Source organism: Nerophis lumbriciformis, linkage group LG31 (genome assembly GCF_033978685.3).
Source record: "Nerophis lumbriciformis linkage group LG31, RoL_Nlum_v2.1, whole genome shotgun sequence".
Lineage (NCBI taxonomy): Eukaryota > Metazoa > Chordata > Actinopteri > Syngnathiformes > Syngnathidae > Nerophis > Nerophis lumbriciformis.
The window spans coordinates 12,565,001-12,582,032 of record NC_084578.2 but is presented as its reverse complement, the minus strand read 5'-3'; the positions used below and the strand labels follow the sequence as shown (position 1 = coordinate 12,582,032).

General features: G+C 38.2%; 1 protein-coding gene across 1 annotated transcript in view; it reads right to left on the bottom strand.

The window, feature by feature from the left end:
* The window catches only part of tfpia (tissue factor pathway inhibitor a), a 122,646-nt gene that overhangs the window by 52,796 nt on the left and 52,818 nt on the right, over window positions 1–17,032 (bottom strand). The window lies entirely within an intron of this gene.

The window sequence follows — 17,032 nt, the reverse complement described above, 5'->3', positions numbered from 1 at the left end:
CACTTTTAAGAAAGTTTAAGCCATCCAAAATTGTTTATGGTAAAGATTTTAAAAAAAAGCAAAGTACACTATTTTGGAACATATTTGAGATACATTCAATATTTAAGTGTAGCTCAAATCAAATTGAATCGTTTTAGAACCCTATAAATCAAAATCGAATCAGTTCGGCAAATTGGCCATGATATTCTGCTCTAATAATTTATATGGAAATACTATGATTATTTTTCTTTCCATTTTTTTTCATTGATTGGCAAGTACCGCATTTTTCGGAGTATAAGTCGCACCGGCCGAAAATGCATAATAAAGAAGGAAAAATATATATATAAGTCGCATTTTGGGGGGAAATTTATTTGATAAAACCCAACACCAAGAATAGACATTTGAAAGGCAATTTAAAATAAATAAAGGATAGTTAACAACAGGCTGAATAAGTGTACGTTATATGAGGCATAAATAACCAACTGAGAACGTGCCTGGTATGTTAACGTAACATATTATGGTAAGAGTCATTCACATAACTATAACATATAGAACATGCTATACATTTACCAAACAATCTGTCACTCCTAATCGCTAAATCCCATGAAATCTTATACGTCTAGTCTCTTAATGAATGAGCTAAATAATATTATTTGATATTTTACGGTAATGTGTTAATAATTTCACACATAAGTCACTCCTGAGTATAAGTCGCACCCCCGGCCAAACTATGAAAAAAACTGAACTGACTCAACACAAACTGAAACCGCTTTCCTTTAGAAAAGCTGAAACACGATTATGAGCAAGACTCATGCAGGAAATGTTGACACGAGCCAAGAGCAGATAAGCACTTCGTATTCCACAAAAAACTTTACAAGCTTAGGAAAGATAACACTATCTTTTCTGAAGAAATGCCAGTGGTATGAATCACAAGGAAAAGGTCCTCGTGTCTCCAATTGATAAACTGGACCAACTATCTGCCAACCGAAGACATTTGCAAAAAGTAAAAAACAAACAAGACCTTGACCATCAAATAAATGTGTTATACACGGTTGGTATGCCATCAACACTTACACTCTGTAAGTATAGCTTAGTGTCCTAAAGCCATGTTAAAAAACATGAACTAAAAGGCATTTTCAGTTCATGTCATTATGTTTTATTAACTGTGCAAAATACAAGTTTGAATCAATAATATAAGATTGATGACGGGGATACTAGTGACGTAATCAATTAAGTTTTTCCAATTCAGAAACGAATATGCGCAAGTCAGCGTGACTGTTACTGGTAATAGAAAAAGAAAAAACAGCAAAACATTGAAATCATATGAACATATCAAACATATCACCCTAAGAACGTCAAACAAATGGCTGGGTGATATGGCTAAGAACTGTATCAAGATATACGTTTTTTCACATTGATCGATAGATAATAATTGATATTTTTATGAAGCCTGAAAAGTAATAATACAATTTCCGACTTACCTAAAGTGCTATTTATCAGTGCAGAAAGTATCTGGCAGCCAGGTAGGATGAGCGCGGCTAAGGTTTTAAAATAAATGCATTAGATTTGAAGGTCGTTGCAGTTTTGAGACACTATATGGGAGTAGTGTATAAGCTATTGAACACTGCAGAGTAGTTTGGAAAGCTACTAGTTAAACCGGCACATTGGAAGTGTTGCATGTTGCCGCACAGTCTGCATTAAAACCAACAAAAATAAAGACGTGTCTGTTATTGAGTTGATGTATCAAGAGATCACAGTTTGTCTTCTCATTCCATGCAGAGAATCCACAGCGAGACAGAAAGACGGCACAACCAAACATGATAGTTCATACGGTTACGTGATTGGTTGTTATCGTGTCCCTCCCATTTCTCAGAGATACTTTCTTTTTACTGTTTTGCTGGGTTCCCAGAGCGGGATTGGCTTCATGCAACAAACCTTACTTCCTGACTTTACTAGATAGTTTAGTCAGTCACTCAGCTTTTACAGGTGTTGATGTGACGACGACGCCTGGCAACATCCAAAATATCTAACGAAGTAAAAGTGGAAGTAGGACAAAAAAAAGATCCTCCAGTAATGTCCAGATACAGCATTTCAGTACTACTACTAATAGTGAAGTAGGCCTTAATAGCCTTGGCCTTAGATCTACTTCGTTAGCTGCTAGCTGGCTAATGTTGCCAGATGTCGTCGTCACATCAACACCTGTAAAAGCTGAGTGACTGACTAAACTATCTAGTAGATACAACCATGGCACTACTACAACACACCTGAAACAGTTATCAATACTAGTTATTACTTACCCACCCATTTAATCCACTATACAACCATGGCACTACTACAACCCACCTGAAACAGTTATCAATAATAGTTATTACTTAACCATCCATTTAATCCACTATATGACCCTCCCTAGTGTGCCTCTGATTGGCTCGCCAGTGTCTGACCATGTCTGTGACCCAGACCGCTCTGGCTGCAGTGCTCTCTGCTGGTTGTTCAGGGGAGTGTGTAACTCCACATTCAAACTCGATCACATTTATTTGTGCAATCTGGTTTGTGGTAGGAATGTTTCCTCGACACAAAAGCACAAAAGCGATCCACATATGCAAATTCAATACAAATACAAATACAAAATCAAGCATATTTATATTCAAATCTCAAAAATATATTTACAAATATACATTTATCTATACAAATTCTTGATTTATTTGTATGTCACATTTTTATATGTATACATTTTATTTGTATATATTTTCAAATCTCAAAATTATATTTACAAATATGTGTTTATTTATACAAACTATTTATTTGTATTTGTATATTTATTAATATATGCATATGTATTAATATCATATTGATATGTATAAGTTGATGTGAGACAATTCTACTTCCATAAATGAGCAGCACAGTTACAGTATAAATACATGTTTCTGAATAAAGTAGTCATATTTTTGTCTTTATTGTAAGTTAGCACGTGCCTAAAATATCTCAAGCTGAATTTAATGAGAGCCACTGAATAGGTGTACGCTTTATAATCCAATTACAGGCCTCGAATTTTAACTTTTTAAGGTCAAGGCAAGTGTTGCCTTAAATGAGGGCTCATATTTTAGGGCACTAAGGCAAGTAAGAAAGGCACCAAGGCAAACATTATTTTCTATAAATATATATATATATATATATAAATTGTTTTTGTATTCATTATTAATATAAACTTGTCAGCTTTTTGTCATTTCATGATGCCTTTATCTAAATTTTTGCATTTTTAAAGAGATAGGTATTTTTTATTTTTTTTATTTTTTAACTTATGTCCATTCATATGTACATGTAGATGCTGTATCGGGACAGACCCATTAAGAGTTTGAGCAGAAATATGTCGTATAGGAATTAACTATACACAATAAAACATTGGCAAAATGATGTGTCACATGAATGTTTTTTGAAGTGATACCTTTGTGACAAGAAAAAAAACATGGCGTTTACTTTTCGATATCAAAATAAAACACAAAGGAGTTTGGCTAATAAAGATATAGTCTAATAAACAAGCTTTGTTCTTGTCCAACGCCCCCTAGTGTTTCAGTACAACAGTTTGGCCAACAACAAAAAAAAACAGGAGTGACACCTCTCACATCGAATACAAAATCTTCACAGCCTTCGTTCAATTCGATGAAATGACAAAACATTTTAGCTAGTATTGATGTTCTTCGAACACTGATACAGTTTGCAGTTAAAGGACGACTGAACATCCCAGTAAACAAACTAAAGACTTTATAAACAAGTTGTGACAACGTTCACGACACATCACCTGCTGCATGTTTCCTCACCTCATTAACTTTCAGTCACAGCAGCTGAACGACGCTGTATTGATACAATAAAAGCAACATGAAATAGTTTTTCTCCTTTGCTGCATACTTTTAGTGTGGGGACAAGTGCAATGTCTGCAACATTGTCCACACCTGTCTCCATCTAACAGCAGTGCACTCTTAAACGCACGCCGGGAAGAGAGGGAAAATGACGTTAAACCAAGCGCTTGGCTCCGTTTACTTCGAGGGGAAATCTACGCAGCAAGGACCGTGTCGTTAGTCCGCCATGATTATCGAGCCAAACGACGCTAGTGCGCATTCGCATGACTTTGTGTTGCCTAGAATGCATTAATAAATGACGGGGTTTCGGTAATTAAAAAATTAGACGCATTACTAACCATCTGGAATTTAAGCGCACTGTTACATCCCTCGTCTATTAACAAGTAAAAAGTCAAGGGCGGTCACGGCATGTTCTTGCCGCAATGTCGGTCAATTTTTCAGGGCATTACGGCAAATGACGAGGGCGGTCGTGGCTTTTGCCGCAGTTGCCGTGGTTAAGTTCGAGCCCTGAAATTAGTCGATTAGTACACACTTGTATTATTTTGTAGTGTAGGATGTTAGAAAAGGTTTGATGAAGTGATATTGATCACAGAACAATGGTAGGTATGAAAAACACCAACCTAGGTATTTCTTGAAGTAACTGGAATGGCATGGTTGGGGTGATGTACAGTAGTCTAGGTAAGGCCAATAGACTTGATGCACCTAGAACTTCAAACTGTGATTTAGAGCTGACAACCGTCCTTGAACTTTCTCTTTATTCACAACAGTCCAGTAACTCAAACAAAAATCTTTGAATAACCACATATGTTCAGGCACAGCTGGAACGGTCGACGCCACCGATCTTTATTGCATATTTCATATCTGCGGTTGTGACAAGCCTGAGTGGACACACTCTGTCTCGCAGCTGTCATATCTTTACCATATTAAAATTCAGTCAGCTCATTATCAGGAGCTAGGATAACAGAAATTGTAGGATTGTAGGAGCAATTTCCTGGCCCGCAGCTGAGGTTAGGAATTTTTGTGCTATATGAATCATGTGGACATATATCATGTTATGTTTGCTGTGTGTAGTTTAATAATTATGGTGATGGAGGTACATTATTCTATTGCAATTTTCTCCTACCCTCATCACCACCCAACATATATTACACAGAAAAGGGTTTGCAAGTTGCTCCAAGTGCGTTTAAGTTACATAACCTATGTGTCATAATAACGTTCAAAATTCAATAATAAAAAATACAAACGATTAATGTGCCGGGATCTTGCCATAGTTGCTACTTTTTATTTGACACAGCGCTAGTAAGCCTCATCAATTATTGAGTCCTGAACTCAACAAAAAAGTAAGGCATATAATTTCCGCTTTGTCGTAACAGCGGACGGAGTCAAATAATTGGCCAATGAAACAGAATCCGCTGATAAACGCAAAAAATATGCGCCAGGTCCACTACTAACCACATTGTGAAGTATGCGGACGACACGACAGTAGTGGCCCTCATTCGTGACAACAACGACATGGACTACAGGGAGGAGGTGAAACATCTGGTTGACTGGTGCAGAAACAACAACCTGGTCCTGAACGTCGACAAGACCAAGGAGATCATCGTCGACTTCAGGAAGCACCAATCCAGCCACACTCCACTCTTCATCAACGGAACAGCGGTGGAGATGGTAAGCAGCACCAAGTTACTGGGGGTGCAGATAACTGACAATATGACCTGGTCCCTACACACCGGAGCTCTTGTAAAAAGAGCTCAGCAGCGCATGCACTTTTTGCGTTGGATGAAAAAAGCACAGCTCCCTCCCCCCATTCTCACCACGTTCTACAGAGGCACTATAGAGAGCCTACTGACCAACGGCATCTCTGTCTGGACTGGAGCCTGCAGTGCCTCAGACTGGAAGTCTCTGCAGAGAGTGGTGAGGACGGCGGAAAAGATCATCAGGACTCCTCTTCCTCCTATCCAGGAGATTGCAAAAAGCCGCTGCCTGACCAGGGCTCAGAAAATCTGCAGAGATTCCTCCCACCCCCACCAAGGACTGTTTTCACTGCTGGACTCGAGAAAGAGGTTCCGCAGCCTCCGTAGCAGAACCTCCAGGTTCTGTAACAGCTTCTTCCCTCAGGCCGTAAGACTCTTGAACGCATCATAATAATCCTCTCAATTCCCCCCAAAAATGGATTAACTCGCTGGAATATAAAGACAATATAACATACATCCATAAACGTGGATGCATATGCAAAAGTGCAATATACTTATCTGTACAGTAATCTATTTATTTATATCTGCACCTTATTGATTTTTTATCCTGCACTACCATGAGCTAATGCAACGAAATTCCGTTCTTATCTGTAATGTAAAGTTCAAATTTGAATGACAATAAAAAGGAAGTCTAAGTCTAAGTCTAAGTCTATAAATGTGAGTGAAATTCTGTCATTGTGAGGAGAAGGAACAGTTGTTTGGGAAAATAATTTGTCCAATACCACTCATTCATCCCCGAAACACTCAACCGCCCCGTGCTAAAGTAAGTTTCCATGCACTAAATTAGTCTGATTTCTCAAATAGTTCGTTTTTTTTGTATTTTCACACCTATGTATTAAGTCCATGTCTCCATGCACTCTACCTAATGCGATTATTGGTCATACGCCATGTGCCTCCCGTACACTTAGGGGCGCTATTTCCTTTTAGCACGGTTAAATTTATTCATTTTCCGGTTGACCTATAACGTCACCCTAGCCATTTGCGGATCCATACAACTTGTTTTAAGTGACGTCCGCTGTAATATTGGCACAGATTACAAATATGACGCCTCTAGTGGCTATGTTGATGTTAAATAGCAGACAAAATCAAGAAATTATCTTAGACTGCCGTACGAACACGACGCTACTACCAAGAATGTATCAGGCGGATGCAGGTCGGATGCAATGAAAGACCGGCGGAAGGGTTTTTCCCGAAAGATTAGTCTTAAAGTTCATCCTAAAGGCTGTGCGGATTGAATGAAGGAGTTTTAAATCCGAAGGATAGGACTGTTTGTGCCCCGACTGATATCCAGAGGAAGGTTGCTATTGTCTTTGTGGTTTGTGCAGCTCTTTGAGACACTTGTGATTATGGGCTACATCAATAAACTTTGATTGATTGATTGATTCTGGACTATCTTGCCAGTTGTGCGGAAAATGAATCAGTTGGAGTGCACAAATGCAGCGTGAAGAGGTTTGTGAAAGCTTTATTATTCACTTATAATATACCTGCTTCATTGTATCTCATCTCATTCGTATTTCGTTCCGGAGTCCGAATTAAGCCAGCATTCTACATTTCTTTAGCTACCTTCTTAAATAAATCTCCTGTTTCTTTTTTCTACCATTGATGCACTTCAAAATGGTTTATTCTTTTAATTTTTTGTAGTTGCGATTAAGGAGTATATAAATAAATTGTGATTTACAAGGGCGGCTGGTTATGGATTAAGGAAAAACACTGGTAACACGTGTGCAGTGCCAGCAAGGTCCACATGCTCAAGAAGGCACATGTACAGGCCCGTTTATAAAGTTTGCCAGTGAACGCCTGAATGACTCAGACAAGGCTTGGGGAAAAGTGATGTGATCAGAGAAGACCAAAATGGACCTATTTGGCATCAACTTGACTCGACGTGTTTGGAAGCACCTCAAAGTTTAATATGAGAGTACTGGCAAACATGGCAGAGGAAACGTTCTGCTTTGGGGATGTTTATCTGTTCAGGGTCCCTTCCTGAGATGTGTGCAACCCTGCTGACCAAGAACAAGAAAGGGTTTCTCCACCAAGGACTATGCCCTGTTTTTCTTCTGGATTAAATATTCATTTATCTTCTATTGTGTTTCTGTTACAATAAACCTACTATAAAAAATATATGTTGTTCATATTTTTTTTAAGATGGTGCACTTAAAAATCAGCAGGGGAACAAATAGTTATTTTTCCCACTGTACATTCTCTCTTTACTCTTTAATGTCCTTTTACGGCAGTCTTTTAAACTCAATTAAGTGAAATTGTGCTGTTCTGCAAAACCATGCAAACCACACAGCTCATTGTAAGTACCACAGCTTTTTCAATGCAGCTTCAAATTATTCCCATAAGAGCATGTACAAGAAATTGCCATATCTTTCAAAGATAGCGCTATCAAAAAAACTCTCAGGGCATTTAGTCGATCGCAACTGGACTGTTTGGTTTTTTTTAGAAGACGTTTTGCCTCTCATCCAAGTAGGCGTCATCAGTTCATGCTCATAGACTAAGAATCAAATTTAGTCTAGCGGCTGGTGCCAAAACTCCCAATATTTATACAACAAAACCAGAGTGTGCCTGGGCAAGGATGGTTTCTCCCTATCGTAGTGAGAAAAAACAACTGTTGAGATTCTAACAAGCAATCCTACTGTCAATGCCATCAACAGTCGTTGAAGTCTCAGGGTGTTGCCTGGTTTGAAGTGTTGTGTTGGTTAAAAATTCTTCTGAGTTTTTCAGATAGATTTTTTAATATATGGCATGACAATATGTTTGCATCTGTCACCTTTTTCTTGGCACTCTATTCTTGTGTCTTCTGGAAATAGATGCACTTTTCACAAACGACCAGCTTGGGATAACTACACGTTTTGCTCGTTCTCTTTGGTCTGTGGGCTGGTAGGAACATTGTCAGCTCTGTGTTGTAGGGTTCTGATAACACGCAGTTTGTGTTCCAGTGGAATGTGTGAGTCAAAAAGTAGGTATTGATCGGTATGTGTGGGTTTTCGGTAAACCCCGACACTGTTCACTCCAATGTGGACATCACAGTCCAAAAAGGCAACTTACTGTCTTTGACATCCTCACTTGATGTTTTTGTCTACTGAGTGGTCATTGAAGACTTGCACTTCTTGGTTTCTGATTTTCACCCATGTGTCATCCACATATCTGTACCAATGACTTGGTGCTGTACCCTTAAAAGACCTCAGAGCTCTCTTTTCCATGTCCTCCACGTAAAGGTGTGCCACTATTGGGGAATACAGGTGATCCCATGACACAAATGTGTTTTTGTCGGTAAAACGTTCCCATGAATTGAAAGTATGTCGTATTAGGCAAATATGTTCTGGGTTTAGTGTGGATCTTTCCTTAAAGGGGAACATTATCACCAGACCTATTTAAGCGTCAATATATACCTTGATGTTGCAGAAAAAATACCATATTTTTTTTTAACCGATTTCCGAACTCTAAATGGGTGAATTTTGGCGAATTAAACGCCTTTCTAATATTCGCTCTCGGAGCGATGACGTCACAACGTGGCGTCACATCGGGAAGCAATCCGCCATTTTCTCAAACACCGAGTCAAATCAGCTCTGTTATTTTCCGTTTTTTTCGACTGTTTTCCGTACCTTGGAGACATCATGCCTCGTCGGTGTGTTGTCGGAGGGTGTAACAACACGAACAGGGACGGATTCAAGTTGCACCAGTGGCCCAAAGATGCGAAAGTGGCAAGAAATTGGACGTTTGTTCCGCACACTTTACCGACGAAAGCTATGCTACGACAGAGATGGCAAGAATGTGTGGATATCCTGCGACACTCAAAGCAGATGCATTTCCAACGATAAAGTCAAAGAAATCTGCCGCCAGACCCCCATTGAATCTGCCGGAGTGTGTGAGCAATTCAGGGACAAAGGACCTCGGTAGCACGGCAAGCAATGGCGGCAGTTTGTTCCCGCAGACGAGCGAGCTAAACCCCCTATCGACCCTAGCTTCCCTGGCCTGCTGACATCAACTCCAAAACTGGACAGATCAGCTTTCAGGAAAAGAGCGCGGATGAGGGTATGTCTACAGAATATATTAATTGATGAAAATTGGGCTGTCTGCACTCTCAAAGTGCATGTTGTTGCCAAATGTATTTCATATGCTGTAAACCTAGTTCATAGTTGTTAGTTTCCTTTAATGCCAAACAAACACATACCAATCGTTGGTTAGAAGGCGATCGCCGAATTCGTCCTCGCTTTCTCCCGTGTCGCTGGCTGTCGTGTCGTTTTCGTCGTTTTCGCTTGCATACGGTTCAAACCGATATGGCTAAATAGCTTCAGTTTCTTCTTCAATTTCGTTTTCGCTACCTGCCTCCACACTACAACCATCCATTTCAATACATGCGTAATCTGTTGAATCGCTTAAGCCGCTGAAATCCGAGTCTGAATCCGAGCTAATGTCGCTATAGCTTGCTGTTCTTTCCGCCATGTTTGTGTGTGTTGGCTTCACTATGTGATGTCACAGGAAAATGGACGGGTGGTTAAAATCAGGCACTTTGAAGCTTTTTTTAGGGATATTGCGTGATGGGTAAAATATTGAAAAAAACTTCGAAAAATATAATAAGCCACTTGGAACTGATTTTTAATGGTTTTAACCATTCTGAAATTGTGATAATGTTCCCCTTTAAGGTGGGATCACCTAGTAGACATTGCTTCATTGTCTCTACTGCATCCTGGGTTGGAATACAGGTGAAACGAGAGGCGGAACGATTTCCAAGACAAACCAAACAGTCCAGGTGTGATTCATTGACTACCCTGAGATTACAATGACCTGGATGAATGATAACATCCACAGACATGTCAAAAAAAGTAATTCCAACGAGTCATTAAGCCACATGACAACACAATAACAGTGATTTGTTATGAGTCACTGTTGTCCAAAAATTTTAACATGTCAACATGTTCTAGGCTCAGACTCGCCCGTAGCGTTAGCTACTAAAATGTACTAACCTTGTTTCTTGGTGATTGCTCTGCAAAATGCAGGTCACTTTTTGGTGACGTACTGCATTGCTGATGTATTAGTGATTTTCAAACCGTGGTACATGTACCACTAGTCAGAGTTGTGTATAAAGAGAGTACTGCCAACTAAACAACAGGCGCCATGACTGCCACCAAGGACGTGTGTGGCTGTGCCCGGATGCACGCAATTGCTGTCGTTTTGACATTAGTTTTTCTGACGAAATAAACCAAACACAGGCAGCGCCACAAACACATAGCATCAGCTCAAAGTTGATTGACTGATTGAAACTTTTATTAGTAGATTGCACAGTTCAGTACATATTCCGTACAATTGACCACTAAATGGTAACACCCAAATAAGTTTTTCAACTTGTTAGTAGCAGTCATGGCGCCCTGTAGTCACGTGGGTGCCTTTCGACCAATCATTGAGGAGGTCTACTTAAACCATACACGACTCTGCCTTTTAGTGGCACGTGGGCTTCATCTATTGATATGCCAAATAATCACTTGATTAAAGTACAGTCTTTTATTTTCCTATATTCAAACACAGTGCTACTGTTCAAACTGTGCGTAATGTTACAGTGACCAAAAATATTAAATATACTTTTTTTTAAATAAAACCTCTTATATGCAATCTGTTGTTCTGTTCCCTAATTTGAGTGTACATAAATCAAGGTGTGTGTTGCTGAGTCCGACTTGGACATAATCTGGACTGTACATAAATGCTTATTTTGAAAATTTAATTTTGTTTATAGATTATATGAAATCTGTTGTTGTGTTCCCTAATTTTTGAATGTACATAAATTAAGGTGGACATAATCTGGACTGGACCTGGTTTTAAGAACCCTTTAAACAATCTAATTTCATTGACAACCTGGTCTGGTGAAGATAAGGTCTTTTTTTTTTTAAATAAAATAAAATAAATAAATAAAAAAAATGTTCTTGAATAAAAAAGAAAGTAAAACAATATAAAAACAATTACATAAAAAATAGTCATTAATGAAAATGTTAGTGGACCAGCAGCACACACAATCGTGTGCTTCAAGGACTGTATCCCTTGCAGACTGTATTGTTCTATATTGTAGGAACCAGAAATTTAATAACAGAAAGAAACAACCCCTTTTGTGTGAATGAGTGTAAATGGGAGAGGGAGGTTTTTTGGGTTGGTGCACTAATTGTAAGTGTATCTTGTGTTTTTTAGGTTGATTTAATAAAAATAAATAAATAAATAAAATAATTAAAAAATAATAATAATAAAACCTCTGCCTTGTTTTTTAATGCATACTTACTCCTACTGTTTTTTTAATTCTGGTCATTATGATGGTACTTGGAGAGCCAAGTTTTTTCCGAGGTGGTACTTGGTGAACAAAGTTTGAGAACCACTAAGGCAGTGGTTCTCAAATGGGGGTACGCGTACCCCTGGGGGTACTTGAAGGTATGCCAAGGGGTACGTGAGATTTTTTTTAAATATTCTAAAAATAGCAACAATTCAAAAATCCTTTATAAATATATTTATCGAATAATACTTCAACAAAATAAATGTTTAGAATTAAGTTCATGAATCCAGATGGATCTCTATCACAATCCCCAAAGAGGGCACTTTAAGTTGATGATTACTTCTATGTGTAGAAATCTTTATTTATAATTGAATCACTTGTTTATTTTTCAACACGTTTTTAGTTATTTTTATATTTCCAAATAGTTCAAGAAAAACCACTACAAATGAGCAATATTTTGCACTGTTATACAATTTAATAAATCAGAAACTAATGACATAGTTGCTGTATTTTACTTCTTTATCTCTTTTTTTCAACCAAAAATGCTTTCCTCTGATTAGGGGGTACTTGAATTAAAAAAATGTTCACAGGGGGTACATCACTGAAAAAAGGTTGAGAACCACTACACTAAGGTATTGACAGGACAAACATTTTAGCACTTTGTCTTTTTCAGTTTGAAATGATTGCAAAACTTTTGACAACTTATGTCTTCAACCAATCAATCAATCAATGTTTACTTGTATAGCCCTAAATCACGAGTGTCTCAAAGGGCTGCACAAGCCACAACGACATCCCCGTCCCTTCGTCATCATTTTTCTTTAATCTGTCTCTCTCCATCACCAATCCACTATTTCCGCAAAACACACTTTTATAAAGCTAATCATCGAAGCAAAAAATGTTATATTTTCAAATCGAATTATTGGATAAACCGTTGCGGCCCTACACTTATGCCAAGTTGTGGTACTTCAGCGTCTTTTTCACAACCATTTCTAAAACCGAAAGCTCACACGGACATCACAAAGTCTCAAGTAATAAAAGGTTAAAAAACAAACTAATATGGTCACAATCGATATGTATGACTCAACTCAGTCATGGCAACAGGCATGTGTGCGGGGACAAACATAAAGTAATTTAGAACTATTCTCAAGGAATTAGATACAGTCTGTCTCATTAATCATGTGTACAACAATATTTGTGTCACGCCCACTACATTGCTGGAACACGTATTGCTTTGAGCTGAAAGTCCTGTAGGAACAGAGCCGCTCATATTTCACAAAAACAGCACTTTATGTGGGTGAGGGATAAAAACATTAGCTCCAAAAAATTGGACAAGCAGAGAAACGTATTCATGCATGCTGATTATATTCATTTGTGCATTTCCCCCCCGAGACCCTGCAGAAGAGATTGTTGCATTGTGTAAATGGGACCGAAAATAACCCATTTCCTCGTCGATGTCTTCAGGCCCGAACGGCAAGTGAGCATCTAATTACACGTCTCCACTAAATAATGAGACTCAATGTTTATACCACTGTGGGACAGTTAGTGAAATCTACAAAGACGTATCACTCCCCACGAAACTGGTGATTTAGTGTCACACAGCCGCATGTTACATCAGTATATTTACAGCTAGAATTCACCAAGTCAATTATTTCATATATATATATATATATATATATATATATATATATATAAAAGAAATACTTGACTTTCAGTGAATTCTAGCTGTATATATATATATATATATTTTATTTTTTTATTTTTATTTATTTATTTTATTTTTTTATTATATATATATATATATATATATATAAAAATAAGAGAAATACTTGAATTTCAGTGTTCATTTATTTACACGTATACACACACATAACACTCATCTACTCATTGTTGAGTTAAGGGTTGAATTGTCCATCCTTGTTCTATTCTCTGTCACTATTTTTCTAACCATGCTGAACACCCTCTCTGATGAGGCATTCTGCTTCGTCTCCTTGTTGTGTGCGCAGTTGTGCACTGCACTCTCTAAAAGCCCTACATGTTATTGTCACATTTGCATGTACAGTAGATGGCAGTATTGTCCTGTTTAAGAGTGTCACAACATTGCTGTTTACGGCAGACAAACTGCTTTACGGTAGACAAAAACGTGACTGCTGTTGTTGTGTGTTGTTACCGCGCTGGGAGGACGTTAATGAAACTGCCTAACAATAAACCCACATAAGAAACCAAGAACTCGCCCTCGATCATTCTACAGTTATAACGTCATTGGGCAGGCACGCTGTTTATATTGTGGGAAAGCGGACGTGAAAACAGGCTGTCGACACGTCACTCAGGTCCGCCTGAATTTCGGGAGAAAATTTGTCCCGGGAGGTTTTCGGGAGAAGCGCTGAATTTCGGGAGTCTCCCGGAAAATCCGGGAGGGTTGGCAAGTATGGCGTTACATACTTTTTTACCTGCACGCTGCCTCCAGCTGTGCTCTGCATATTGGGATCACGACAAACCATCCTCGACGCGTTCCGACTTCTACAAAGCTGCCACCTACTGACTTGGAGTATTACACGGTTACCGTGCCAAGCTCTACAAAGCACAGGCACTGAGAAAATTTGTCCCGGGAGGTTTTCGGGAGAGGCGCTGAATTTCGGGAGTCTCCCGGAAAATCCGGGAGGTTTGGCAAGTATGTCGTAGAGTCAAGTAGACAGGTGGAAGAGTGGTTATGATTACAATTAGCAGGTGGCTAGTTATCCACCTAGCTTCTGGCAATCAGATTCCAAATGAGAGTTATGGTGCTTTTCACCCGCACTCTTTTACTATGAAGCCTCGCTGTTGTAACACGTGGCTTGGCATTGTCTTGCTGAAATAAGCAGGGGCGTCCGTGATAACGTTGCTTGGATGGCAACATATGTTGCTCCAAAACCTGTATGTACCTTTCAGCATTAATGGTGCCTTCGTGTAAGTTACCTACTAATACACTCTCATACCATCACAGATGCTGGCTTTTGAACTTTGCGCCTAAAACAGTCTGGATGGTTCTTTTCCTCTTTGTTCCGGAGGACACGACGTCCACAGTTTCCGAAAACTTTTTGAAATGTGGACTCGTTAGACCACGGAACACTTTTCCTCTTTGCATCAGTTCATCTTAGGATGAGCTCGGGCCCAGCGAAGCCGGCGGCGTTTCTGGGTGTTGTTGATAAATGTCTTTCGCTTTGCATAGTAGAGTTTTAACTTGCACTTACAGATGTAGCGACCAACTGTAGTTACTGACAGTGGTTTTCTGATGTGTTCCTGAGCCCATGTGGTGATATCCTTTACACACTGATGTCGCTTTTTGATGCAGTACCGCCTGAGGGATTGAAGGTCGCGGGCATTCAATGTTGCTGCTTACGTGCAGTGATTTCTCCAGATTTTCTGAACCTTTTGATGATATTACGGACCGTAGATGGTGAAATCCCTCAATTCTTTGCAATAGCTGGTTAAGAAATTGTGTTCTTAAACAAAGTTCACAAAGTGGTGACCCTCGCCCCATCCTTGTTTGTGAATGACTGAGCATTTCATGGAAGCTGCTTTTGTACCCAATTACCCAGTTTTGTTCCCAATTAGCCTGTTCACCTGTGGGATGTTCCAAATAAATGTTTGATGAGCATTCTTCAACTTTCTCAGTCTTTATTGCCACTTGTGCCAGCTTTTTTGAAACATGTCGCAGGCATCAAATTCCAAATGAGCTAATATTTGCAAAAAATAACAAAGTTTTTTTGTTCGAATGTTAAGTATCTTGTCTTTGCAGTCTATTCAATTGTATATACGTTGAAAAGGATTTGCACATCAGTGTATTCTGTTTTTATTTGTGATTTACACAACATGCCAACTTCACTGGTTTTGGGTTTTGTAAATCACTAATCCTCGCCTCCATGGCGACAAAGTGAGTTTTTTTACAAGTATCATCCTTGCAGGATGAGGAATAGATAAACATGCTTCACTACACACCGTAGGAGGATATAATAGCTCACCGGCATCACAATGTAAACAAATTCCATGGGTGGATATATACCTGACATCCACTGTAATGATACCAAGTACAAGAGCGTATCTAGTCGCTATTACTATGATTATATCAATATTTTTTATCGTCACAAAATATATATATTTTTTTGTAATTCATATTATATTCATAAACTCAGGAAATACGTCCCAGGACACATGAGAACTTAAATTATGACCAATGTATGACCCTATAACTACTTGTTATCGAATCGATCCCTAAATTATTTTACTTTCCAAAACTAATGTAAAGTATCCAAACAACAGAAGAATAAGTGATTATTACATTTGAACAGAAGTGTAGAAAGAAAATGTTGAAACGGAAAATGAACAAGTAGATTAATAATACCTTTTTACAGCTTGTGCTTTATTATTTTGACAAAATAATAGAATGATAAATGACACAATATGTTACTGCATACATCAGCAGACTAAATTAGGAGCCTTTGTTTGTTTACTTACTAATAAAAGAAAAGTTGTCTTGTATGTTCACTATTTTATTTAAGGGCAAAATTGTTCTTTGATTGCAATAAAAAAAACTGATGTTTATTGTACCCTAAGATTTTTTGTTAAAATAAAGCCAATAATGCAAATTTTTTTGTGGTCCTCTTTATTTAGAAAAGTATCGAAATACATTTTGGTACCGGTACCAAAACATTAGTATGTATATAAGTGTGTAGATTGTCAGTCATCAGGTCATATAATCCACAGATTGATTTGATACAGCTCAGAAACATATTCGACAAACAATAAGATGAACCTTCGTAGATAGTATTAAACTAATTTCTCACAAATACAAAAGGTTACCATGTTCCAGAGAGATGGTAACTTTGTGGTATCATCCAAAACTAATGTCAAGTATCCAAACAACAGACGAATAAGTGATTCTTACATTTTAACAGAAGTGTAGATAGAACATGTTGAAACGGAAAATAACCAGATATCAACAGTAAACAATTAGATTAATAATATTTTTTTACAGCTTGTCCTTTATAATTAAAAAAAAATAATAGAATGGGAATGACACAATATGTTACTGCATACATCAGCAGACTAAATTATGAGCCTTTGTTTGTTTACTTACTAATACAAGAAAAGTTTTTTTTATGTTCACTATTTTATTTAAGGACAAACTTGCAATAAGAAACATATGTTTAATGTAG